Below are 26,208 nucleotides of genomic sequence, written 5' to 3' on the forward strand. Positions count from 1 at the left end.
CTAAGATATCAACAAAAAAAAAAAAAAAAAAACGTGAAATATAACGCTTACGCTGTATAGAGACACCGAAGCAATTGCCTACTTGGTAGATTCCACATAAAACTTCGATCTCTCAGGTGTATTTTTCTTTCCCACTTTCCATTTGCAGAGTAAGTTAGGTGGATTAAGAAAATACCGAGTTCTAAGGAACTTTTTTGTGTAGTTGTATGAAGCCATGACGTGACCTTTGAAGCCCTCCGGTAGTGAAGGCAACAAAATTACCACCACCCTGATATATATAACAGGAAAAAACCAAGTTCTAGCCTGGAGTGGTGCCAACCGCCATGCATTGCCGCCTGACAAGAACAAGATCTCACATCTGTTGTTGACAGAGCAATACTTTCTTCTCTACTTGTGTCACTCGAATATTGCTTCCAGTAATTCTCCAACACACCGAAAACTGACTTCACAACAATACAGATGATCTTAAGAAGCTCGTGGAACACACGTGGCTTCGGTGGCCGCTTCTGTACAAGACCCCCCTAGCTTTGTTCCACTCGTGCCATTTGTAAGCTGTCTCGTAGCCACACTTCGCGCATCGTTATTCGGACGTAGACAGATTGGAATGCGCATGCCTCGAGTCCTACCCCCCCCTTCTTCTTCGGCACCTCTTTGTCACCTTGTGCCTCGACAGCGATCGTGGTAATGGGCTGAACTGTAACGCAAGCCACGTAATTTGGGAAGAAATACATCGTCCAGACGCTTCCTGGCTGGCTTGCCGGACCATGATTTATCCGCGGTGGCAGCCTGCAATAAAATCGTTATGGCAAGAGCTATGCGGCCCATTTCCGATCTCCCCCCCCCTTCTTTCCCATCTGTTTCCAACCCTCCTCCTCCTCCTCCGTCTTCTACGGTAAAACGGACTGTGGATGTCAACTATCAAGGGTTTGTGTCATACAGGAAGCACCATCTTCAACTCGGGTCAGATAAATACTGTTTCTCCGCCGTTGCTAACGGACGCTACTGCCGACTACAGCATCGCTTCTGCTCGACAATGCTCTCCCATGTCACCCGTAAGGTTGTTATCTTCTCCGGCGGCTATATGGAGAAAGCACTCAACGAATGACGGAAGCTGTGAGAGGACCGTTCAGTAACGGCTTGTCCAGGCAGGACACAGAAAGAAAGAAAGTGCTAGAAGACGTATGAAAGTGTTAAAGGTATTTGGTGCGTCGAATGAATGGACTGCAGAAGAATAGTCTTTAAGCGGGGGGGGGGGGGGGGGTTAATGATTCGTAGGCATTTGAGTTAAGTTTTACCTCCCTCTTTTCTTTTTTCTTAAATGGACATTTGGTTCTTGTTTTGTCTGTCAATCTCAGTTTCGTCATGCATTTCCAATTTATTATTCTTTCTATTTCTTACATTCTTCCGTATGCTTTCTCCTGCACAGCTCACATGTGCTTAATGTTCCAATTTTGCTCTTCCTTTTTCATTCCTTTCTCCATCTGTCTTTCTTTTCCACTCTTTCTGTCATTTCTCCATCTCTCTTTCCCTTTCTTTCTTTTATTCCTTTATCTTTCCCTCTCGTTCTCTTTAATTTCTTTCTCAATCTTTCTCTCTATTTCATTTTAGTCTTACTCTTACTGGCCTTTTTTTTATACCTTTCCTTCTTCCTTTCAATTTTCCCACGAAGTCTCTCTCTCTCCATGTATGTGTGTGTGTATATATATACACACACACACACACACACACACACACACACACACACACACACACACACACACACACACACTTCAACTTATCCATCCCTTAGAAAGGGTAAATTCCCTATTTAGGGGTCACGGTGAATTAATGCAGCGGGATATTCCTCTCCTACATACCTTAAAGACAAGTATTTATGCTTTTAGTTATGCATGTGTGTGTGTGTGTGTGTGTTCATGGACCAGTTTGCCTGCTTTGAGGGACAAAAAAACCCGATTTTCCAGGAAAAAATCCTCCACCTCTGTATGAAGTCCGCTAACTCATCTTTAATTGGAAAATTCTGATAAAGGTTTTTTGAGTCGTAAACGGGATGCGAACCCGGATCTTTCCAACAAAATGACTCGTCTATATCAACTGAGCTACTTGCATGTTATTTTTCTTCTTTCTATCACTCTTCTCATGCCCAGCTTGTCTTTTGTACTTCATTTTTATTTCTTGCTTACTTTTAGTTTTTCATCTCTCTCTCTTTCTCTCTCTCTGTTCTCTATGTTCTGTGTTTATTCAGTCTTTTTTATTCGTCTCTGCCTCTCTTTCTTCTGTCATCATCTTTTTTTTTATCCATCTGCCTTTCTCCATCTTTCTTTTCGTTTTTAATTTGTCTCTCCACCAGTTTTTCCTTTATGTTATTTGTATTTTAATCCATTACTAGACTGAAAATTAGTTGTTTCAACAAGAAAAGTCGCCCCTTTGGATTTTTGAGACTTTATAAATGACGCCGAGAAAGTCTTTCTCGTATGCAAGAGATGACGGCTTCTAATGTAATTCTCCTACCGCCCTGATTGCACAAGGGTGTTTGCAAGTACAGATGATTAGGCCTAACACTAAAACCACCTCAAAACAACTAAGTGACATCTCAAATCTTAGAAGTACAAGTTGAGCCGCGAGCAAACACACGGATTGTCTTAACAAAACACTAATAATCTGAGCAGTCGATGGATGTGTTCGTTCTACTTTCTGACGAAGCTTTAAGGGCTCGAGGGGACACACAAATCGTGCATTACACGAGCTGATAAAGTTACTGGCAAAACTGATCCATTACAAAGATCAAACAGTGCAGCCCATGGCACAACAAGTCTGTATTTGGAAGATTGTCGAAACTAAGAGTATAGCACGCGCATCTGTGTGACACCAGTAGAAAATAGAGTGTCACTTATCAACAATGTGTTGGCTGCGGGCTGGAAAGCTTGTTGACAAGTAATCGTATGTATACTCGATCTTTCTAAGAAAATCCAATCTGTTTCATATCGCTTCCCCTTTAGCGGCTTTCCGATAGACGGATAAGACAACTAGCGAACATTTACGAAGTATTTTTGACAACTGCCTACAAGGAAAACTTCGTTGTCCGTGATGGTCGAAGTGGTGCGGTCGTTAAGAAGCACAACTGTCAGTGGAAGAAACCTGGATTCGAATTCGAGTTCAAAAATTTCATTTACTTACGATACTAGTTTACTAAAAGTAATTCTTTCAAAGCATTTATGTTTTAAGTGAACGAGAGTATTGCTCTTTCTAAGTTTTTTGAAAAAAGGTTTTGCTAACATATAGTTCATTTAGCTGAGATGTTAACACTTCAGCAATTCCTTTCAAGGACTTTTCGGTGATAAATTTTGGTGAAAACTCCCCTGATGCAGACACTTCTAATATTTTAACTTCGGCCTTCTTATACTAGAACTGCACGTGCTCAAGTGTGTTGGCATTGCAAGATGATAGGGGGATATTCACATTGAAAGGACACGGTTTAAAACGCTGCCCCTTCCCCCTCAAGATATATTATTTATCAGCACCAAAGAACATAATTTCGTAATTGACTTCCAGTTAACAAGTTTACAGAAATAACCGAATAAAAATGAAAAAAATAAAAGCATGATTCAGAACAACAGCGAAAGCATGTACTAATTCATTACTGTGGGCATGGGTAACTTACTTATGTTATGGAAACGCCATGACGTCACACTGTCTTACGCAACAAACAAGCGGAACTATTTTTATTATATAGAACGATATATTTTTCTTCTTTATGTAGCTGATCGTAATCTTTAGATTTAGTGAATTACATAAACATTAAGGTATTACATAATTACGTTACTATATATTGGATTCAAGTTGAGACATCGTTTATGTTTCGTATAATATATGTTAGAGAATAATAAAGACGAGCCATGGCATCACCTCATTTGATCACTTAGCATTACACTATTGTTTATATGGTAGTTGAGGTGAACAAGTTATATGCTGAAGTTCAACTTTAGTACAAGGCATGAAAGGAAGTCAAGGTTATTTGCGTACGAAAAAAAAAAAAAAAGAGCAACAAGTGTAGAGCACTGTAGTTCTGTTCTGTTCTTCCTTTAGGAAGAACAGAACATAGAAATCGCTCTTAAAACACAGAAATGCACAACGCATGTAGCTGTGAAATATAATAATGATAAGGCTCCATAGTCTTAGATGATTGTAATAACTCTAAGATAAATCCAATCCCGATTTAATTTAGTACTCATCATCTGTTTCTTAGATTGTCTATTAAGTGTTGGAGATGAATATCAACTCGATCATGCGATTTCATGTTTTTTTTTTTTTTTTTTTTTTTTTTCCGAGCAGGCTTATATTTCTTACACTTACTGGTAGACACAAGCAAAAGCATAATTTAGAACTTTGATAGTGTTTGCCTATGTCCTATAGGATGAATAATTTTGCATTTGTCTATTGTCTATGCACATTGTTTGCGAATTTCATTATGTATAAAAGACAATGCGTAGGCTAACAAAAGGGCAAGTAATGAACTGACTCTATTATGACGTCACCAATTTGATCAGGTATGTATATAATAAGGTTATGTCCTAAGTGACTCCATTCATCTGAGTTTTCTACAACAGCAACAGATGCATAAACAGCAAACAATTATACTCTCACCCCCAAAAATTATTTACTTTTAACCAGATTACGTTGTACAGCAGACTATACTAAAGTGTAGACTATGTAGATCTTTAGAAGTCAAATACTCCGGAGATATTTCTCCCATAGGAAAATCAGCTAACGTGTCTAACAGTTTTAAACTCATTATAGAATATGTGTGCGGCTTGTTCGGCAAACCTTTGGCTGTGTGTGTGTATGTGTGTGAGAGTGTAGAATGTATTCATACGAAGAAGCAAAGGCGACTAGAAGGGTGTGTACATGAATAGTGTTGACATTAGCAATGCCAAGTTGATCATATTGGTTTAGCCTGCTGCATTGTCGTTCTATTAAGAGAAGCTTCATTAATATGTATGGATTGTGCAATCCCTGGTCTATATACGCGAGCTTCGAGCAAGGGATGCTATTAACAATTGAGCATGCCAATTGGAGCCAACTGATCAAAGCTTCACACCAAATAGATTATGCAGAAAGCTTGGCTTTGCTGGTCGACACGCATTTCACCAGAGATTCGCTGACCACCTAATAGGTTCCTTCTCTCATTACCTTGGGAGGCGCGGGGGGGGGGGACGGGGAGTTGTCGCTTCTTTAAAGGGTTAAATGAACCGGAACAAGTATTCCTTTAACAAGTTAGGCCTGACGAAGCGGTAGAGGCGTCAAATGTTTTTCCAATACCATGGATCACTTGAACGGCGCAACTTAGACCTTTTGCAAAGCCACCTGGGGATCGGCCAGTCCATCAAAAGAACTTCTTTAATTATCCGCCATGCCGTGCCAAGGCGCGTCTTCTTTTCACCGCCCCTACGTGTCGTTAGGTGGTTGTAATTAGGAGGTTTGGCCTGCTTTGGGAAAATTCCTTTTTCTTTTTCTTCTGGACTTCTCTTGGTCCTATTTATCTTTCCACGACGCACAGAGGCCTGATTGAACATGGTCACGTGGTCTGCTAGGCTTTTAAATTCTTTTTTTTTTTTTTTTTTTTTATTATGTTTACTCTTTTCTTAGTCATTGTCCCCTTCTCGTAAGGTATCTTCCAAGGAAAATTACATTTCGATCACCTTGGTAACCACTCTAAAAGGAATTCAAAATGGCTGACCGATTTTGTAACAGTACTAGATTTTTTTTTTTTTTTTTTTTAAAGGAGAAGTCACTTTATCGGAACTTGACAGCTGTCGTGGTAATTACGCTAACAAAATAACAACGCGCTGTGAATTGTTGTTTAATTCGTTTATTTCGTTGTTAAATGATAAATAAATCCTAAAGATAATTTTGTAATTCGCACTTTATATTTAATCGTTTACCCGGTTATTAATTTTACCATTTTTCTAATTTTTTTCTAAAATTAACTTCCATTAACAATAGGAAATAATCAACAGCATAGACGATATGAAATACGCAATTTTTAAGGGGAAAATATTTTTATGGTGGCTCTTTTTTTCGGGGCCCTTCTATTATTTTGGATCCGATCTTTATTACAAATTGAATGATAAAATACGAAGTTTGATTTCAATGGAAGTTTGGATGTGGAATTCATCCTGAAGGATTCAAGTCCGCTTCACGAAGAAACAGATCTCACTCTGTCGTAACTTTCACCATTCAGATCACTTACAATTCCATCACAGACAATTTTCTTTATTTTTTTTCGGATAATCAAATGACAGATCTATTGATTCAACGATAGATTATTTAATTTGAATTAAATTATGCTGACATTTAGAAGAAAAATCCTTATAAAAATCTAGAAATCATCGGAATTCTGGAAACGTACAAATCCCAGCAAAAAACGGGGATGACTTTTTAAGTTCACAAAGGTCTGATAACATTTCCATCCCGGAGATGATTTTAATGGTCAACACAAAAGTGCGGAAGAGGTGAACAGTGAACATCCAATTCAACACTTTTCCTTGGCATTCGGATGAAAACCAGGCAGAAAAACATTAAAAATAATGTTTGGTTTCGGAAGGAAAATACCATACATTATTACGGGACAAAGATTGTTTCTTGGCTTGATTATCAGATTCGTAATCAAGAAAACGACAAAAAAAAATACATTTTACATAATCGTTAAATCGTGGGTACATCGTATATATGGCAAGGTTTAAATGAACGTCCTTATTTTTAATCAAGAGTTTAATATTCTTCTCATATTAGCACTGAAAAGGAGCTGCAAAGGAAACAAAAACTCGCTAACACAATCCAGATGCAGCTCACACTTAATTAGAGACGCATTTCATAAATCCATTTCTCACTTCGAGGGATAACTTCTTTCCACAAAAACTCCCGTATGACGATTGTTTGAATTCTTTCTCGCTGTTTACGGCAATGTAATGAGTGCTCCGTTAGCGGTTGAAGGGGGGGGGGAGAGTAGGATGAGCATTCCGCGACGGTATTTCCCTCCCCCTTCGCAGGACTCAAAGCGAAACACATGGTGTGGAACGTCCTCCCCCCCCCTCTCCTTATCAGGCGGTGTCTAGGTAGAGGGTAATTACGCGTCTTGCCACATCGGGTTCGTCTTTATGGTACGTCAAATGGCCGCTAACTAAAAGCGGATAGCGAATTGCACGCTATCGCCACTTTTCAAACGTCTGCGCTAATTCTCGGGCGAGTCGTAAATTAAAGGAACGTTCAACCAATGTTATGAGGACAGATGGGAAGGAAGAGGGGTGGAGACGTTGGGGGGGGGTGAAGAGAGACGGCACCAGTCCCGTGCAAGAGTGTTAAATTCCGTCGACCGCAAGCGAGCTTACGGTACTAGCGGCACGTAACACACACACCCCGAACGATGGTGGCGGCGGCGTGGGAGGTTGGTACTTCCCGGTACCCGACTACAAGGTAGCGGCCTCCAAAGCGGAAGCAATAACCGCTTCGTGTTAAACCGGAAGTTGTTGACCCTTTACTTCCGCTTGTCCTCCACGGAAGATTTTACGTCGACGAAAGCAAAGGGTTGCTCCTTGAGAAATGTAACCAGGCGTTCGTTTATAGGCCCGTAAAGGGAAGGTTTGCTGTTAATTATATTGTTGCTACAGGAGAACGTTACTTCAGCGGTGGCCTCTAATTTTCTACCACTTAGTTCGTTGTTATTGCGCACTTAGTTCGCTGTGCGCGCGCTCTTCGTCTTCAGTCTTCCTTCCCCCCCCCCTTCTTCTCTGGTGCGTTGTTAATGATACGGACTTGGGGTTGTTGTTGTGACTTTACGGCTCACCCCCAGTGGCTGACGACAAGGATTTGATGTAAAACGCTTGTAAAAGAGGTAATAAAATGGTGGTGGTGGTAGTAGTAGCCATCTGTTGCGTTGTTTTCCCTTTAGTTGGCGAGTTGCTGTTGTTGGGATTTTGTCCCTTCGAATCATTTCAATAACTAGGAAGGAATTCAAAAAGATTTTTCTGCTGGATCTATTTTGTCGCTACTCTTAATTTCACTGACCGAACTACGCAATATCACCTATTCAAACCCCACCTAAAGCAAATTTTTGGGATATTAAAAGGATAAAACGGAAGTGCCTGAAATGACAAATCCGTTGCGTTATCTTCACAATCTCTACTAATCTATAGTTCTGTTTTAGGTTTCCCTCATCTTCCTCCTAAAACGATTAATCAACGTCGTAAGTAACCGTTGAAAAAGAGACAAAAATGATCGTTCCTGGAAAATATAAGAAAGGATAAATTATTAATAGATCTTGGGTATAAATTCCGATCCTTATTTTCTAGTAGTGTCAAGTAGTATTTTAACTGACGTTTCATTGTAGTAAACCTCTTTTAAAACATAAAGAAAACAAGAGAAAAAGAATTCTGTGTAGTGAAAATCTTTCAAATTATCAGGTCTGAAACTTTCTCCAGGATTTTTTTTTTTTTTTAATCTTCCACAAATACAAACCACGCCGTGAACATATTTAATTGATAGACAATAGATTCGTTATGTGGTCTTAACTTACTCACTTTAATTTCAAATAAACCAAATCTGTTGAAATATTATGTCTGGACAACTCGATTTTTTTTAGTGCAGACTTCAACTTGTATCGAACTTTACTAAATACGTAGTTAGTATTCACATAGACGCTTGTAACGGCTCTTAGTTATATAGATTCGGTTACTAAAGCATTAAAAATAATATTGATTACAATAAATAAACGAAATCAGCTTTCTGATCCCATTTTAGTTCGAAGTCTTGAGTGATGCCATATTATACTTTTTTTTTTATTAGAAACTTCTTGGAATTACAATATTTTAAAATTTATCATTGCACAGCTATTGCAGACCAATTAAGAGAGAGAGAGAGAGAGATTGAAAAAAGATTAGCCCATGGAAAATAAGAAGAACAAAAAATAATACGCAGCACAAGTCGTTTCGTATTTCTTGGAAGAACAATTAAGATGAAAGAATGAAGAAAACTTGAAAAGGGGAAAAAGTATGGAAAAGAGAGAAAAATCAAAAAATAAAAAGCGAAATATAGAGATGGTGAGAGGACGTCAAATAAATAAATTACCCATTCTCGACTCGCTGATATATTTCTCTTACTGACCTATGACCTCTTTGCCATCGTTTCCTACCCAGCATCACTCTCGTTCTCTTCACTTGTGCGTCCACTCAGCTAAAACAGCGAGTTAACAGTCTAATGCCAGTTAAGCTGGGTTTGTTGTAATTCTCGTGTCAGAATTCTCAGCGTGATGCTTCCCAAAATGAGTGATGTTACTGGGAACAGAAGCGCCCCCATACTTCAGCTCTCCATTTGTCATGGAGCCTTAACTTCGGGAGAAGTGCGGTATTATCTTCCACTTTTCACATCCTGATGCTCTGCACTTGAATCCCCCATTCATTTGTGTCATCTTCAGTTAGTTTAAAAAAGTGCTGACAGGAAACGACAAGAACTGACCTGCTGGAATAGGTCGAGAATTGTTTAATGGAGGATTTCTGAATACGTTGTTGGGGGGGGGGTAGGAAAAGCAAGAGAAAAGGATGGAGAGAGAGAGAGAGAAAAAAAAAAGAAAGAAGAGGAGGAAGAAGAATAGGGATGGTTACAAAGAACGCGTAGACGTGAGGTGGATTTCAAACACAAAGTAATCTAGGGGCGTTTGGCTAGCTCGTGTGTTTCCTCTCTCTCTCTCTCTCTCTCTCTCTCTTTCCCTCCCTTCTCTTTCGGCTCACTCTGTGTTGATGTGGCTGGCGTCACGTCTTCGTTTTTGAATAAAACATGCCGGCTTTATCAGCTTCTCTCACATGTCCCTTCAATTTTTCCTCCCATCTGGGGCAGCCAATAAATTACTGTACGAAGGAATCTATTACAGAGTGGATATAGGGAAATGCGATCCTCCCCCCTCCTTCTTTCTATTCGCTGTTGACAGTACAGATAGCCCGCTCGTGTCTAATAGCTTTATTAACTTCGATGTATTATGTCTGCAACATCACAGTCTTTGACGATCGGGTAACAAGAAACGAATACAAACACCGAACATAATCGCCGAGAATTGACTTAAGCGATAAGCCTCAATATAAGACCCAATGTTTTTCTTTTAGAAAAATAAGCAATTTTTGTTGAATTTAGAATATATTTGTAAACATAGTTAAGGGAAGATAGTTAATCATATATTAATTCTTCTATGGAGTGGATTTCATTTAAAAAAAGAATATCTTATCTATTGTAAAAAAAATAATAAAGAAAAAAATCTGCTAATTTCCTTTTGAATCTTTAACAATTTTCTGATGATGTTAATTACATTCGACTGGGTTTTTTTCAGTGAGTCAACAATATGTAATTATCATTCTACTTCGCTAATATAACAATTAGGCTAATTTCATGATATTAAGAATTGTTTCAAAACTTAAATACTAAAAAAAAAAAAGCAAACTTTTTCCCCTCCCCTTGGAACTGTGGATTATGACGAAAGGATGTCTTTTAATATATCCATCCTATACGTGGTCATGAACATATCGTTTGCATTCGTTTTAATTTTTAAATAAATTTATCATTGGTTTTCCCTAATAGAATTTTCATAATGGTATTAGATATCATGTGATTTTTAAAGATCGAAATGAATAAAAAAATTGTATAATTTATATTCTAAAATTTTATATATTAATAAACAAATTTATATGAAAAAGAAAATATTTAAAATATTTCGAAAAATTTTAGACAGTTTGATTTATATATAGAAGATTGCAACACACCTTTTAATTATTAATATAGTTTTTATAATATACCTCAACGTTTCATGGTTGATTGCGAGTACTGAATCTAGCAATGTGTTATTTTTAGTTTTTTTTTTGCATTTTTGGTGTTGTTTTAACCAGCGTTTAATTACAAGTTGTATACGTGAGTATTTAATAATTTTCTATATATAAATTATAAAAATAAAAAAGCAACAAATAAATATATATATATATATATATATATATATAAGCAATATATTTAATAATTTTCTATATAAAATAAAAAAGCAATATATAAATATATAAAATAAAATTTTATGCAGTTTAAAAGAAATCATTGTCTTAGGTTGAATTCTTATACAAGATATTGTGAAACAGAAACGAAATATTCCTGAATAGCCAATAAACAATTTAAAAAAAAAAATCCATTCTCCGAAATTAAAAACAACGAATTCATTTTCGTTTAGTAGCATTAGTTAAAATCTGTATTGCTTCAATTAGAACATTGCAAGAAGAAAAAAAAAAGAGCCTTCACCGCTCGACATTACTGCCTTTCATGGGAGAGAATACATAGTCATGGTCGCGTATTCCATAAGGAAGGTCATAAAATGGGAGTGAAAAAATAAAACAAATACTCAAAAGTATTTGTAAGCACGCGGGGACTTTTTTTTATTTAATAAGAATTCGCAGAAAGGGCATTTCTTTAATAAGATTTCAATCGGATGGACACACTACGCGGGAAAACAGGTCTCCTACACTGACCTTTCCACTTCTTGTCAATTCATCGTACTTTAACACAAGCGCGCGTGCACACACACACACACACACTACCCTACCCTACCCGCAGACCATGTAATATTCAGGCTGAATCCCTTAACTAGTCGAATTAGCAAACCCTGAAAAATTGTATTGTGATTCTCTACGCAGCTGTCATAGCATTTCAGTATTGAAAAATTATTAAAATAAGATGGTCTGCAAATAGGATAGGAATGGTGACACAAAAAAAGTTAAAATCAGTAAAAAAAAAAAAATAATGATACGTGTCGAAAAATAACTGAAATAATTGTAAATTGCCTCAGAAATAACAAGAAGTTAGGAGTCGAACTGGATGCTTGTTGAACTCTATTTTCGCACGGTACTTAAAGCCAGTGGTAAAAGGAAGAGGAGAAATCCTATTAAACCATAATAAAATAGAGACCCGAAAGAGCGATGTAACAGAGGTCAGGCATAGGTCAAGCGTGGGAGATGGATGGGTAATAATGCCAGAGGAGATGGGGTATTTTAAAATAACGCGTGAAGAGTAGACAAACGAAGACGATCCTGACTGATGGGTTGTAAAGAGACCGAAATGCATTCCTTCACACACACACACACACAGCACATGCACGCACGTTCTATCGAATTTCTCCAGTAATTCCGCAGCCCAATCCAATACGAGCCGTGAACCCCTTCGCTCACTTCGTGACAGAAGCAGGTCAGGGGAAAAGAAGCAAAGTATTTAAACGTTCTTTATTAACCCTACAGAATTCCACGTGCTTAGTCGATTCGCTTCTCTCTCTTCGTACGAATCCACGGAGGGAGTTTCGTGCGACCTTTTCGCAACGCCAAGCGGGAGGTCAATAATTCTATTTTTACACTGTAATGGCAAAACGCCGGCTAGTTGCTGTTAAAGATTACCCCTCGCTGTCACGAGCACAAGGTAGAATCTGCGCATCAATCAGGGATGGCACCTGATGTTAAGTCGAACGTCTTATTATTTACGTATCGCTGTTTTGCTCGTTACCCTGTTTTGGGGATGATGAATTCTCACCGAGTTGCATCTGCATGCGAAGTTTTCTTTTTACGCGTTTTAATGTTGCAACAATTTGCACGTGGAAAGAGAAATGAATAAAAGATGGCGAATTATCGAATAAAAGAAAAAAAACTATTATTCATTAAGAAAACTTTAAAAATCAGATAAAAATATCGTTTTCTTTTATGAATATGATTAATTTGAAACTGTTTCCATGCAAATCATTTCCATTTATTTCCAATAAATATTTTATTTTTTTACCAAAAGTAGCAAAAATAGATCATCTATTCCGACGGGCAGCAAATAAGGCCCTAAATTAGGTGTGGCATTTACGTACTCGACATATGACCTAACAGCTGCTAATCAATATCATAATTTAGTATTTTCTACGATAAAAGCGCCTTTTGCTTGCTCATTATCTCTACTGAAACTCTTACTACGCACGGAAAATCATTAACGTATCTAATTAGTTTAAAGTGCTGTTTGCAGTGGACCTTATTACCCAATGTCTAATCTTTTAATTCAGTCGGTAAATGAATTGATTAAATGAAGTACAATGAACTGTATTTAATTGCTACTTCGATCCTTTATACATCCAACAAATAATTTTTCTTTCTTTCTAAACTGACAATCTTAAAAATATTACTTAGAAGCGTTATTAACAAGATGTCAAAATAAGCACCCGCTGCCTTCATTGTATCAGTAATAATTGCTACCAGACGTTTTCAAACAGTATGAATCCCACTTGAAGATCAACAGTATTGACAAACATTGATATTTATACGTTTTTTCAATGTGAATATCTTCATTCTTTTCAGGTAGCATTTGAATCGAGTAACTCATATCACAAATATAACTGTCTTAGCTCCCCATGGCTCCCTAGTTCACTTAACGATACGTGTTTTTGATTATAAAACCCTTGAGATCAAATCATGTCCAAAACGCGAGAAAATCATACGAAAAGCTCTGCCGATTACACTAAACTATAGGAAAGCCGACTTACTTGACACAAGGAACTACTTGGCCAAATACATAAACAGAAACTAAGATAAAATATCGGACTAATATCCTTGTATGATGAATAGTCAGTTTATTAAGTGTGCCCTTAACATGTATGGCTAAATCTTTCATCAGAGACTATCACGTGTCTGTTCTAGGCTCTCTCTCTCTCTCTCTATATATATATATATATAAATATATATATATATATCGGAAAAGGAGCATATTGGATTTTGGAGTGGAAACTTTCCAAGTTTCCACTCCAAAATTCACCAATCAAAACTTTGTCACAAGGCAAAGATCGTTCGAGGATGTCTTTTTTATATCGCCAGGTGTGAGACTACCACTCCTATCCTGCTTATTGGAGGCCTGAAAGTCCCTTAAAAATTTCATCTCCAGTGCAGTTGTTTCCAGATTGGGTTGGCTAAAGTTAGGCAAATAGGTTAGTGTGGCTAATAGCCACAATACTATCGTTTACAATCTTCCATAGGTGAAATTCTCAATGAAAAAAGTAGATTGATAATATAGAAATATTTTGTATAAAATATTAAAGACATTTTTAAAAAAGACGTTTATAATTTGAAAAATTTTATAAAAATTGGAATATTGAATCTTAAAAAGTGAATCAATAAATACACCAGTTAATATATAAAAAAAGTATTATACATATAAGTTTATGGAATGAGGATGGGATCAATCAATCCCACTCAGGCAGAGCTCTTAGCTCATAAACTTTTCCTCACACGGTGATAAAAAAGCATTTTGCTTCGCCCTTATAGTCAGCAACGTCTTGCGAGGGGATCAATCGACCGTGAAATGCGGTGATGATTGATTCATTCAATCCAATATTCTTGGAGGGTAATGGATGGCAATGCTGTAGCCAATGAAATTCTAACTGAGGCTCGGCTATTGCTGTTACCCTCCTGCCATGATCAGAGCTTTAATTGCTCAATAACACCTTATATCTACACTGTCCTCTACAGATAACGCGGAAGATGAAAAGCATTCTTGCTTCGCCCCTTTAAGCCAGTCCTTATAAGGACTATGGGAGTATTAACTTTGGAAAGAGATATAATTTCGGTATAAAAATGGCATTGTTGATTTACTATCCTGTTAAAGGTCATAGATTGTTAGTGATTCCACTGAGCTCCGAACTATAATATAATAGGATATTAACTGCTAATACGTCACTATGTAACGTGTAATTAACATCCTGTTACAGGGGGATGGAATATCCTTTCTCAGATTTCATCGTGTCTTTGTCGGCATGTAACAATCCGATCGCGGACAGACGTACTTAGTGGATTACGGTAGCCATCTCCGATCATAGACGGAAGTCCTTTGAGTGCAGTCACCTGGCAGAAACAAATATAATCTCAGAAATGGAACTACAAGTTGATTAGATCGAGTTTCGATAGGAGCAGATAAAAGAAAGTAGGATGTCAGTGTAGTTTCTAGAAATAAATGCAAATGAGTGTTAAAAAATAATAGTGAAGTGTCCCTGAGTAGTTTTGTTGTAATGGTCACGATGCTAAACCCGAAAAGGAAAGGTTGAGATCGCACACTAATCCTCTGGCGAATGACGAAGGTGGAGATTGGCTGCAACCAATTTTATCCTCACCTCCTGTTGCTCACCAAATGGAGTAGAGGATTTATTTATTCTAAGATAAACGAGATATATTTCTCTCCATGCTTTTTATTGCACAGTAGGATTTCCAAAGTATCTTATCTTTAGCTCACTCATAGTACTGATGTATTGTAAGTTTACAACCTTTCGTGTGTACTACTGATAAACGCAATAGTTAAGAAGATTGCCAAATGGAGTCCATATTATGAATCATTTAGTGGGAATAACCTTAGAAGACTTTCAAAAAAGGGATTACCCCTTGTCCATGAATTAATTAATTATGCTTGTCATTATAAGCGCCGTTCGTCTTAACAGTACTTATAGTTTTTTTTTTTTTTTTTAGTGTGCTACTGAGTGGCCTCAGTATCTAACATCTGTTCATTAGCACTCCTCCTCATGTTAAAAAGGAGTAGTGTGACGAAAAAATAGCATTTTATCATTTATGGATAAGTCCTGTTAAAAACAAAAAAATTCACCACTATATATTCCTACTATATTCACACGTGCCAACTAATGAATTATACTGTCTAAGCAACAATCCGCGCTGTTCGTAGAGATGTAATTGTTAACACAACAACGGGATGAAACTAATGTATCGGGTTAAAAAAAAAAAAAAAAAAAATGAAAGGATAAAAAAAAAATTCGCCAGGTGGAGCTACGAAAAACAGACCTTATTATATCCAGAAACAAGCTTAATTATCATGAATTATCATGCAATGAATCGGCAGAAAAACTGTTATATATACACAGACACGTATCTATATCCTGCCTTTCCCTGTACACTGACCCAACAAGCTACATGATACTCCTGACGGAGCGAGAGTCGGATTTGCCCACCTGTCGGCCGTAAAGCGTGCATGCATTGTGAATATGTAGAGTTAGAGCAGGTGTCCGTACGCTATCTCACATTCTCTTCCTCAATCGAAGTGCACTGAACCCCGATTTGATTTGGTTAAAAGGATAGTAGGTCACATTTAACAGTATTTGAATTGCAGATCATGGATTGTATATCTGTCTGTCAGGTAAGTGAATCTAGGAATAGACATTCATTTCTAGGAAAGACTGAGCATATCATTTACGGGGGAGGGGCGGGAATCATTATTTTTTTCAATTTCCTTTCCGAAGTTGCTAATTTCTCCATATTTAATAAATAATGACTGAAAACACTTCGTTTTGTGCTTTAATGTGAGCAGTATTCGTTTTAGCGTTCGCTCTTATAAAAACAGTTATTTAAAATAACGGCATGAGTGATAGTTTTTAATTAATACAAACGATCGCTTGAGCACGTTTAAATAACACACTGTGGATTTCTCTAATAAACGAGACGTCCATTATTTGCTGTACGTGACCCTACTCGTTACTATGGTAACTGCCATTGTTTAAAACTAGACTATTTGTTTGCATGGGCGAGAAAGAAATTGTGCCTGGCTAATTGTTATTGTTATTTGCCAATATAACGTTAGCGTGTTAATGTGTTGAGCGTTTAATTTTACAGCGTTTTTTTTTTTTCTCTCTGTTCATTTTGTAAGTGAGAGAAGAGGGGGGGGGGGGAGCCGAAAGGTGAATTCTGTTCATAGTTAATCACTTGGATGTCGATGTCGTACACGTTTTGAAGGTGATTGTAGTGTACAAAACATTGCACATCTCTCGAGTTCCGTTGGATAATTGGCATCTCTCTCATTAAAGCCACCTTTTCACTAGACATTTCCGTCGTTCCTGCAGGAAAGGATCATAATAACGTAGAGTAAAGTTAATAAAGGGCTGCATTCTCCACGTCATTACGATAGCGAGAGTACACTTCGGTAATATTCGAGCTTCTGCGTATTCCATGACGAAGTTGGTTTCCTAGGGAAGGAAACAATTCCTTCTCGAAGTCCTTTCTCTAAGGAACGACTTATAAGGCTTATCGGAAATTATTCTGGTAATTTGTCTACGGCCTACGTTACTGCCTCTGGGAGACAGTGACAGATTCACGCACGTTCCACGGACGACTGTTCATTTTTCATCTCCTCAGATACCCAATGGTACTTAATTATGAACCCTTGCATTCGGTATGTTAAATAAGTGTTCCGAGAATGCGGTCAGCACCGGTACACAAAATCACTACCGTACACTTATTTGTGCTTATTCTCTTCTGATGAAGGATGTGCGAACCTCTCGAAACGTCATCAGGCAAGGCTATTGCACGTGTGTCGTATTTAGCGATATTAATCACGCTGTTGCTAAGTTCATCTATCCATCTCGTGTCCTCATGGAGAGATAGACGGAGATGTTTATTCTTCTTTCTCTTTTTTCTTGAGTTTTTCCTTACTTTATCTCTCCCACTATTTTTTTCCGTTTCCTTTTTTTTTTTTTTTTCAAATAGAAGTGAGTTAGTCAGTTGCAGACAACAAAGTTCTTGCCAGCAACGCGCATTTATTTCTAGTCAAACAGACAAATCGATCGCAGAACGCACAATAAAGAAACAATAATACACGGTCTTTGCAGCCTTAGTTGCCTTGGCATAATTATGAACAAGAATAGCAAATTTTATTATTCTTTTCTTTATCTTCCTATCTGTCTGCTTCTGTATGGGTGTTTATTGGTGTTACGAGTACAATGAACTTGTAGGATGTCGAGACTTTTTTGTCCTTTACACTTTATTACTCTTTATTTATTTCGTAGCAAGGTCACAAAAACTTAACTGCAGTCTCAAGCCCGCAAAAACCTACGATAACACCATTGCTTTCTCTCTCATCTTTTCTTTCGGTGTCGCTTTATCATTTTCTAGATACGAATTCTCTTCCTATTTGTTTCTTTTTCTTTACTTCCATCCCTGTTTTTCTTGGTGTCTATTTGCATGACACACTTCTCGGTATAAATGGCTAAGTCGTAGTCCTGTTGTGACCCACTTGGCAACTGCCTCTGCAGTGCCATCTCTAAAACGGGTAGGGAGTGAGGGAGGGACACGAGGCTTTTTGTTTTGTGTTCTTGCTAATAAGTGGATTAATTGGGAGAAAGCAAAAACGTTCCATTGCTCACCATAATCCCGTTAGCCTAAATCTACGGGGCGATAGTTTAAGTGCCATTTTTATAAGAAAAGTTTCACATAAACTCCATTTATTCATCTTCAATCCACCCATCTTCCTTCTACAGATGACGCAGTTATAATGTGAGGATTTTAGTAGTCGTGTTGACCTCTCATTCGAAACGAGCTCGTGCGATGAAATCCACTTTCCAACCTCCCCTTTTGTACAATCGTAAAACTGATAAGTTGTGCTAAAAAAGAGCACCGAAATAAAGAAAAAGAATTTTTTTTTTTTTCCTAGAATGTCGTCGCACTTCGATCATTTTTATGACTTTCATTACTTCGACTGAATGGACATTTGGCATGCGGCAAGGCCACGGTTTGCGGTCCGCACATGTACAATCAGCAGAATGCATGATTGTCGGAAATCATAATTTTATCAATAAAACTTTGGTCCACATATTAAATAACTTCGTACTTATTGGAAGAGTTTATTTAGTCATTTAATTTATTTTGATCAGCTAGTAATCGGCCTACTAATATTGTGCTACTGACGACGAGATGCACCCAGCGCCACCTTACGGACATTTCCGATTTTTTTTTTTCCCAGAAACTTATAATACATATTTAATAAGATAAGTACGTGTTTGGCCTCCGCCTGTATTTCCCACTGTATCCATTCCCGCTGCCCCCACACGCTTCTTTTCATACACTATTCATACGTATACATTCCTGGAAGTATTTTCCGATTAGCAGCACTGATGATGACCTCGTGCAAAAGAGGCGGCGTTGCTTCCTCCTCCTTACGTATATTTTCTTCTCGAAAAAGCGACCACTTTCTGTGAGCGATGTTTTATTAGCAATAAAGCACTGTTGAGTCTCCACTTTTAAATGGTGTAACACGAAGCTAGTCGTGCCTGCTGGCTTCACAGCGTGCCAGGTTTTACAACCCCATGTAATCCATATTTAGACGGTAGATGGGCAGAAGATCGCCACTTCATGGAAAGTTACATCGATCGGAAACAAACTATTCCGAAAAGAGTGTGAAATACTTTCCGTAAAGAAGTTCCGCGTCTCGCTTGAAAGAGAGGGGGGGGGAGGCAAGTGAGATAATTCGTCTAAGAAATCAGATGGAAGAAGTGCAAGAGTACTGTTTTTTTTTTCTTCTTTCTATTAAAGGAGAATGGAAAATACGACAAACCAACAATTGAAGAATGTTGGTTTGATTGCTATTTTGTTTTTGTATGTTTGGTATGACGTAACAATAAAAAAAAAATGTTTTCTGTTGGTTACGTGAACTTCATTGGTGTCGACGGTGTGACACCAGCGTGCTAATCCTTCTGCTACAGCTATCAATGTAATTAGAGCATCACCGTAAACCGCAGGTGAATTCCAACAGCGATATGATGCATGTCATCCGCTTTACACGATGCCATGACACGTGCGGGAGCTCAAGTGAATCTTCTACGTCCCCTACTTCCTCCCCAACCTTCCGTAGTCATGATAGCGTGCACTTTTGGAATGCGGGGGCCACCGTTTCTATGTAAGGATTGCACAGATCACCAAGCGAAGAGGATCGTTTCCCGTTATCATTAACTCTCCCAACCCTGTGATGAACAAAGGATTGTCCATTACAACTAAATGGTTATGGCTGGCAATTGGCAATGATTCGGACCCACATCATGATCATCACCATCGGGGGGGGGAGGCAGTGCAGTGGTTTTCCATATGACCTCATAACATTATATGCTCACAAACACGCACAAGCACCTATCGAAATTACAGCGGATCCGGCATACCCCTTTCACTCTTCTCCCTCCCCCATTTTTTCCCCTTAATGTCCCCCCCAAATTCTCTGACATTTGCTTATCTCTAACGAAGAGTTCAAATGGAAACGATTCCTTCTTATCTTAGCGAGAAACTCTTGAATTTTCCAAGTCGACGGAAATGGTGATTGCAACCGCTGGCCTGTCCTATCTTGAAATATAAACTTGGTAAGATGGTGAGCACAAAGTTTTCATTTCGTTCTCTGTTCTGTACATTTTAATGGTTTCAGAACTGTGAGACCGTTCTCGTGGTGGTATTAAGACGTAACAAGAGAGAACTTGCACTGTTAAGATAGTTTGGCTGTTTTCCTCATGATGTTTATTTCCTTAGTTTATACTTGATGGGGCAACTTACAGCTTCTAATATTGTTTTGCGTATTTCGACATCTATTCTGAGAGATGACTATTATGTTTTTTCTGTCTTTTCTACTATCGTTAAGAAATTAATTATCAATTACTTTGATTAAAAAATCCCTTATCTGTTCATCAATCGCCTTTCTCTCTCTCTCTCAAATACTTGACTCTCTCATCTCTATAACCATTTAATTTTTCTAATTTCCTTCTCCTCTAATCATTCCTTTCTTTCTATTTAATTTCTTTTTCTCTCTTTTGTTTCTTTATTCTTCTTTTCTTACATTCTAATTTTTCTTCTCTTCTTTCTGTTATCTCAGTTTCTGTAAAATGAACGTCCATATATCAGCTCCGTAAGGGGAAACAAGAAGAACGTCTTAATCTCTCGAAGCTCTTGACAAATTTTAATGAAATTTGGTGCTGACAATTTAAATTCAATTTTAATTCCGAGTATAATATGTCGCCGCCACTGTTAAATTCGCAACGATATGGAATGAATCGGGAAATTTCATTGAGGGATCATCAGGATCGATACAGTTGCATCCAAAAGTTATGCGAGTAAACATTAGTGGTGGATGCCCAAATTACCGGTTTGTTCGGACTCGCTTTAGATAATAACTTAAAAAAGACCCTCCGTTGCTCAGTCAGTATAGATGAAGCCCTTTGGACGGAAAGACCTGGGTTCGATTCCCGTCTATGAAGTGAGGAGTCTTTATCTGGTCTTTAGCCAGTCCCATACGGAGGTAGGGGGGTTTTCACGCAGAAACTAGGGTTTTTTCTTCCCCCAGAACAGACAAACCAGCCCATGAACACACACGGATTACAGTCAGGAATACTTAAGACCCAGCAATAGGCCTGATTCGTCAGCTATATGCAGCCTGGATAAAAATTGGAAGGATTGAGATGGCGCCGTAGCTCTCCGTAAAAGAGGCGCACGGCCGTTGTATCATCATACGAAATAAAAAAAATAATAATAAAATAGCTTTAAAAAAAAGTCTTCCCTATGTTATTAAGTGTCATTAAAATCATAATACGTACGCATATACTAAAGAGTTTCTTTGAAAAGTCTTAGTATATTACACTAATGTATTCTACTTTGCGTTCTTGTTACCAACCGGTGGTTTTTAAGTACCAAACCCAGTGAGGCCGCCCAGCTCTCGTACTCTACGATTGCTTTACACCCCTCTAATGACGAGATAGTCTAGTTTATTTAAATGCATAAAAACAGCGAATATTTCATTAAATTAAGCAGAGGTTCATCAGGAATTCACCTAATACGCTATTAGAGCGCTGACTTAATTCTCAACTGTCCGATAAATCATCAAATGGATTTTTTTCCCCTATCTTTCTCTATCAAGTGCTTCTCTGGGGTAGGGGCAGGGAATTAGTGTTTTGCTTAGATCGTAAAATCGACATTCTGTCCCATAAAAATTTCCGATGTTCACTTCATGTAATTCAAACGATATCTGTTTTTCCATCTATCTCATCATTACCGAATAAAATCCAATTAACAAAGAAAACGCATTGAAAAAAAAAAAATTAAAAATACAGTATTTGTTCATAGAAGTGAAGTACTTATGGATTACAAGAATAATTACGGTGTACAGAATTGTCTGTAAGTCCCAATGGCGTAATTATAAGTTACAGTGAACAAGAATGAATTTCTTATTTATTTTTTTATTTTCCTTCTTCTTTATTATTTTTTTTTTTTCAGAATTTTCTGTTGTTAGAAGCATTTGAACTGTCTCGTGTCTAATCTGGAAAGACAAGCTACAAAAACTGTTTCGCTTTCTCTAAATCATCGAAGAGGAACAAAAGCGGTGGAGGGAGGGGGGGATGTATGAAATAAGGGGACGATAGAAAAACAACAGAATTGTTAAGTACTAAAAACGAACGTTGTTGTCTCGTCTCTAATGCTAGTTTGAAAGGCGACCAACGAATCGTTGGCGAACGTTAAAAGCGATCATGCGCCCGATCTGTGAAGCATGTTAAAGTGGGACCATCTACTAGATAGCTTGAAAACAGGGGAGGGAGAGCATAGAGGAGGGACAAAAATAATAATAAAAAAAAAAAGCAGGAAAAAAATACTCATTCACAGAAACCCTTTTCAATACTAGGCTGACATCTTTTGGGAAAACTTCTAGCCTGTAATACTTGGCCAAATGCCAACAACTTGGCGATTTTTTTTTTTTTTCGCCCTTCTCTTTTTCCTGACATTGATTTAAACCATTTGCACACTGTGAAACTGGAGAGAAATATGAAAAGTTGTCGCCTGCACGTTGCAGACTGAGAGATGCTTTGCAAAACAACTTTGCCTTCACTACCTCGGGCTCATACGTACAAGTTTCTGCTCTGTTACATTCGTTCCACCATCTCTTCTGCAGTGATGCTTCTTTTCCCTAACTCCGGGGTCTTCGGATTATTGTAATGGTGTTTCAGTCTAAAGGATGACCCCGTTTTCCATTCTTTTTTTTTTATTATTAGGTTAATCTTCATTTTTCTTTCTGCTATTTGTATGTGTATGTATAAAGGACGAATTGGCTCCATTCTGTTGGAAGAATTTTATCGCAGATCTAAACAAAATAAAAATAAAGGTAACTAGTGATTTCGATTTAGATTATAATCTAAATTGTTTGTCGTCTGAGGAGGGATTCATTTCTATTAATATATCGAGAGAGAGAGAGAGAATAGTAAATCAAAAAATACCGTAAAATCTATAAACACACACACACACACACACAGAGACAGACTAATAAATAGTTGCTTATATGTATTTATATCTCTTATCCTCTTTTTATGTTATATCAGTTAATAGCCTCTTCAAGTCAAGTCATTAGATTTTAAACTGAGTGTCTGGTAATGATAGGGCTGTTAATCTCCATATGCTCTCTGTCGGTAGGTTCTGTGACCGCGTTGTTTGCATTACAGGAGTAAAACTCCTTCCATCTCCGGAAATGATCTGCTAACTCATCACTAGATGAGTTGTGTCAAGTTTCCTGTTATTTCTGATGAGATTTAAAACCAAGTCTTTCCAAATTTTCAAGGATTAGGTTCACCTGAAGGGGAGATTATCCTACATCACAACTGTACGAAGACAATGGTCTTTTGCAATGCAGATACTAAAGCTAAGAGGGGAAACCAAATTATTATTACGTAACACCTCCAGGGAGTCCAAAAACTCATCGTGGGAGAGCACTTGCTCTACAACTCTCTGTCTCCACCACTGAAATCCACCAACTACAACGAACCACTATCATCATCAACGCCATCTACCGCCCATCATCATCACTACTAGTATTTTCACAGACAATCACAAACATCGATGTCCTCGGCGAGATTCGAACCCGCCGCCTTTTGGCTGGAGAGCGGATACGCTGACCACTCGCCCAAGGCCGGAAATAAAATTGAAGTCGATTATTCCCGTGAAATAATCAGCCATAGTATTTATAGATTAACCTTAGAGACTTGTGATTTAAGACTTAAGAAAACCATAGTATGTTAAAGACTTTTATTACGCGAAAAAAATACTGGTTTCAGGAAATGGAATAAAATACATCAAACGACAAAACTAATTTATTTTTTGATGTAATTCTGTATACAAAAGATGGCATGCACTACACCATAAATATATATCTTTCTTCAACAGAGAGAAAAAGAAGGCCTATAGCTACAGAAAAATAAATAGAACAGGAGCATAGTGAAGAGTAAAGAAACCAAAGCAATTATGTAAGAGCTAAATAAATACAGAACACAATGAGTTGCAACATCTTCGTTCTTAGTCGCTGAGATGTTAGATCGCTAACATCTCACTTGCAAACTGATGAAGATTTATGTCGAAAATGCTGCAAAGCTTATTAGCGTCACACAAGCACACGCTATGGTAGGGCATCGTTCGTTTCTATCTTCTCCTCCCCCAAAACCCACCCTTTCATTGCTGGTGTAGTTACCTGGATGCAATGCCAGCATCCCTAAATCATGTACCTGGTGTGCTGACTAGTTCTCCGACACGGTGCCATGATTCTGTCAGAGGCTTTTGTCTCTCTCTCTCTCTCTCTCTCGCTCTGTTTATCTAGCTATCTATCCGTCTTGCTCAGCACAAATTGATACATTAAAGGTGGAAGGTAGGAAGAAATGGACCGAGAAATTGAAGAAAAGAGTTGTACATTCATTTACATAGTGTAGAACAATACGCTTGATAAAGTCGAAGCAGAAACCTGGTATTGGAGAGGTTACTTTCCATCATTTTGTCAAAGACAGTCTTAATGAGAAAAATTATCTTTGAAAACGTATAGTTTCGATCTTTCTGATGGGAATAAAATGAACTAAAAGAAAGTAGAAGCAAATATAAGGCAAAAGATGAATGTATTTTATTCTTTCTGTGACTTAATCCTGATATTGCAATACAAGAAAATAATCGTTGCATAAACTACTAATAATTTGTGTAGTAATGAAAAGCCTCTATTTTGTTCAAGTTATTTTTATAATAGGAAAATATGTTAAATGTTGAGAGATGAAAAAAAATATACATTTAATGTACGAGATTGTAAACGCAACAATTGTTTGAATTCGCTATCGTGACGCGAGACACGTGATATTGGCTCTTTGTTGCATCAAAGAGATGTTTTGTGGATTGCACAGTGATCACTTATTACTCAACTGTCCATTTCAACAATGGGAGCGTTTGTTTTAATGTTTTCATACCTTTTTTGTCGCAACAAAGCAATCTTTTTTTTTTTACCAAGACAGAATAGAATTCGACAGTAAACGAGTGACATTTAGGACCAGCTGATGAAAAACTAAAGTTCATTAAATGGTGTGTACTAACAGCAACACACACACACACACGCACGCACACAGATTCTCATCACCGATTTCCCAATTACTGATTGTCTCCAACAGCAAATCTTCTTGGTTGCCTGCGAGCAGTGCACATCTTGAAAACTTTGAGAACAAACGCCAGGACGTAAGTGGCCTGAGGGTACCTGTATGAGGCTCAACTTCCACGAAGAATGTGTCGTTGATGTTGCTGTCTTCCCCAGAACTGGTCCGTGCGTTTTCCAGGCACGTGCAAGAAGCTGCAAGGACGCAACTTGACGACTTACAGCTACTGGCCTAAGAGACAACCGTGTTAGGTCGCGGACAGTCTCCGAGGGCATGACCACCTGAGTCCATTCGCGTGAGATTGTTTTTTTTTTTTTTTTTTCCCTCGTTTCGCTCTCTCTCTCTCTCTCTTTCTGTCTTTCCTACTGAGTTTGTCTGTTAGTAAGACGTGCAGTGTACTGAGGGCACAAAGACAGGGCGTTACCTTAAGCCATTGTAAGAAAACTTTGTGTACTGAAGTAATTGAAATAGAGGAAGCGTAGACCGCACGCGGATAAAGTTTAGGATTTATTTTATGAAAATTTGGCCACAATGTGACCAAAGAAATTGATCTTCCAGTATTGATTCGCACATTCATTCCTGGTAATTTTTTTAAATTAATTATTTTCAAAGCAATACTTTGTATCTTTGTAAAAATGGCAATTATATAAGCTAAGTTTATTCTTTAAATAAGTGTATTTGTTTATTAATAATTTTATATTTTATTTTAGATATACATTTGGAGTTTCATTAACCAACACCAGAGGGAGTGAAAAGTAAGTTTCTTTCTTTTTTTTTTTTTTAATAATCAATTGTTAAAATCACATACTACGGGTAATGATTGCAGTTGGATGCGGTCTGAAATCCTTAAAGATCCGCCATAAATTTATTTTTATGTTAATTACACTCCCAAGCACGAAAAGGTAATCAACACACAAAGTTAATCTTTAAAATCTGTTACTTAC

At 37.7% G+C, this 26,208-nt stretch overlaps 1 protein-coding gene across 3 annotated transcripts in view; it reads left to right on the forward strand.

The window, feature by feature from the left end:
- LOC150109305 (irregular chiasm C-roughest protein-like) overlaps positions 1 to 26,208 on the forward strand; it is a 641,937-nt gene that overhangs the window by 168,832 nt on the left and 446,897 nt on the right. For all 3 annotated transcript variants that reach the window (XM_090407227.1, XM_090407244.1, XM_090407237.1), the window contains one exon: positions 25,975 to 26,019. The gene's annotated coding sequence lies outside the window, so the exon portion shown is untranslated. The remainder of the gene's footprint in view (positions 1 to 25,974; positions 26,020 to 26,208) is intronic.

The sequence above is a fragment of the Typopeltis vanoorti genome, chromosome 2 (assembly GCF_054136105.1).
Source record: "Typopeltis vanoorti isolate ZY-2024b chromosome 2, IOZ_Tvanoo_1.0, whole genome shotgun sequence".
Lineage (NCBI taxonomy): Eukaryota > Metazoa > Arthropoda > Arachnida > Uropygi > Thelyphonidae > Typopeltis > Typopeltis vanoorti.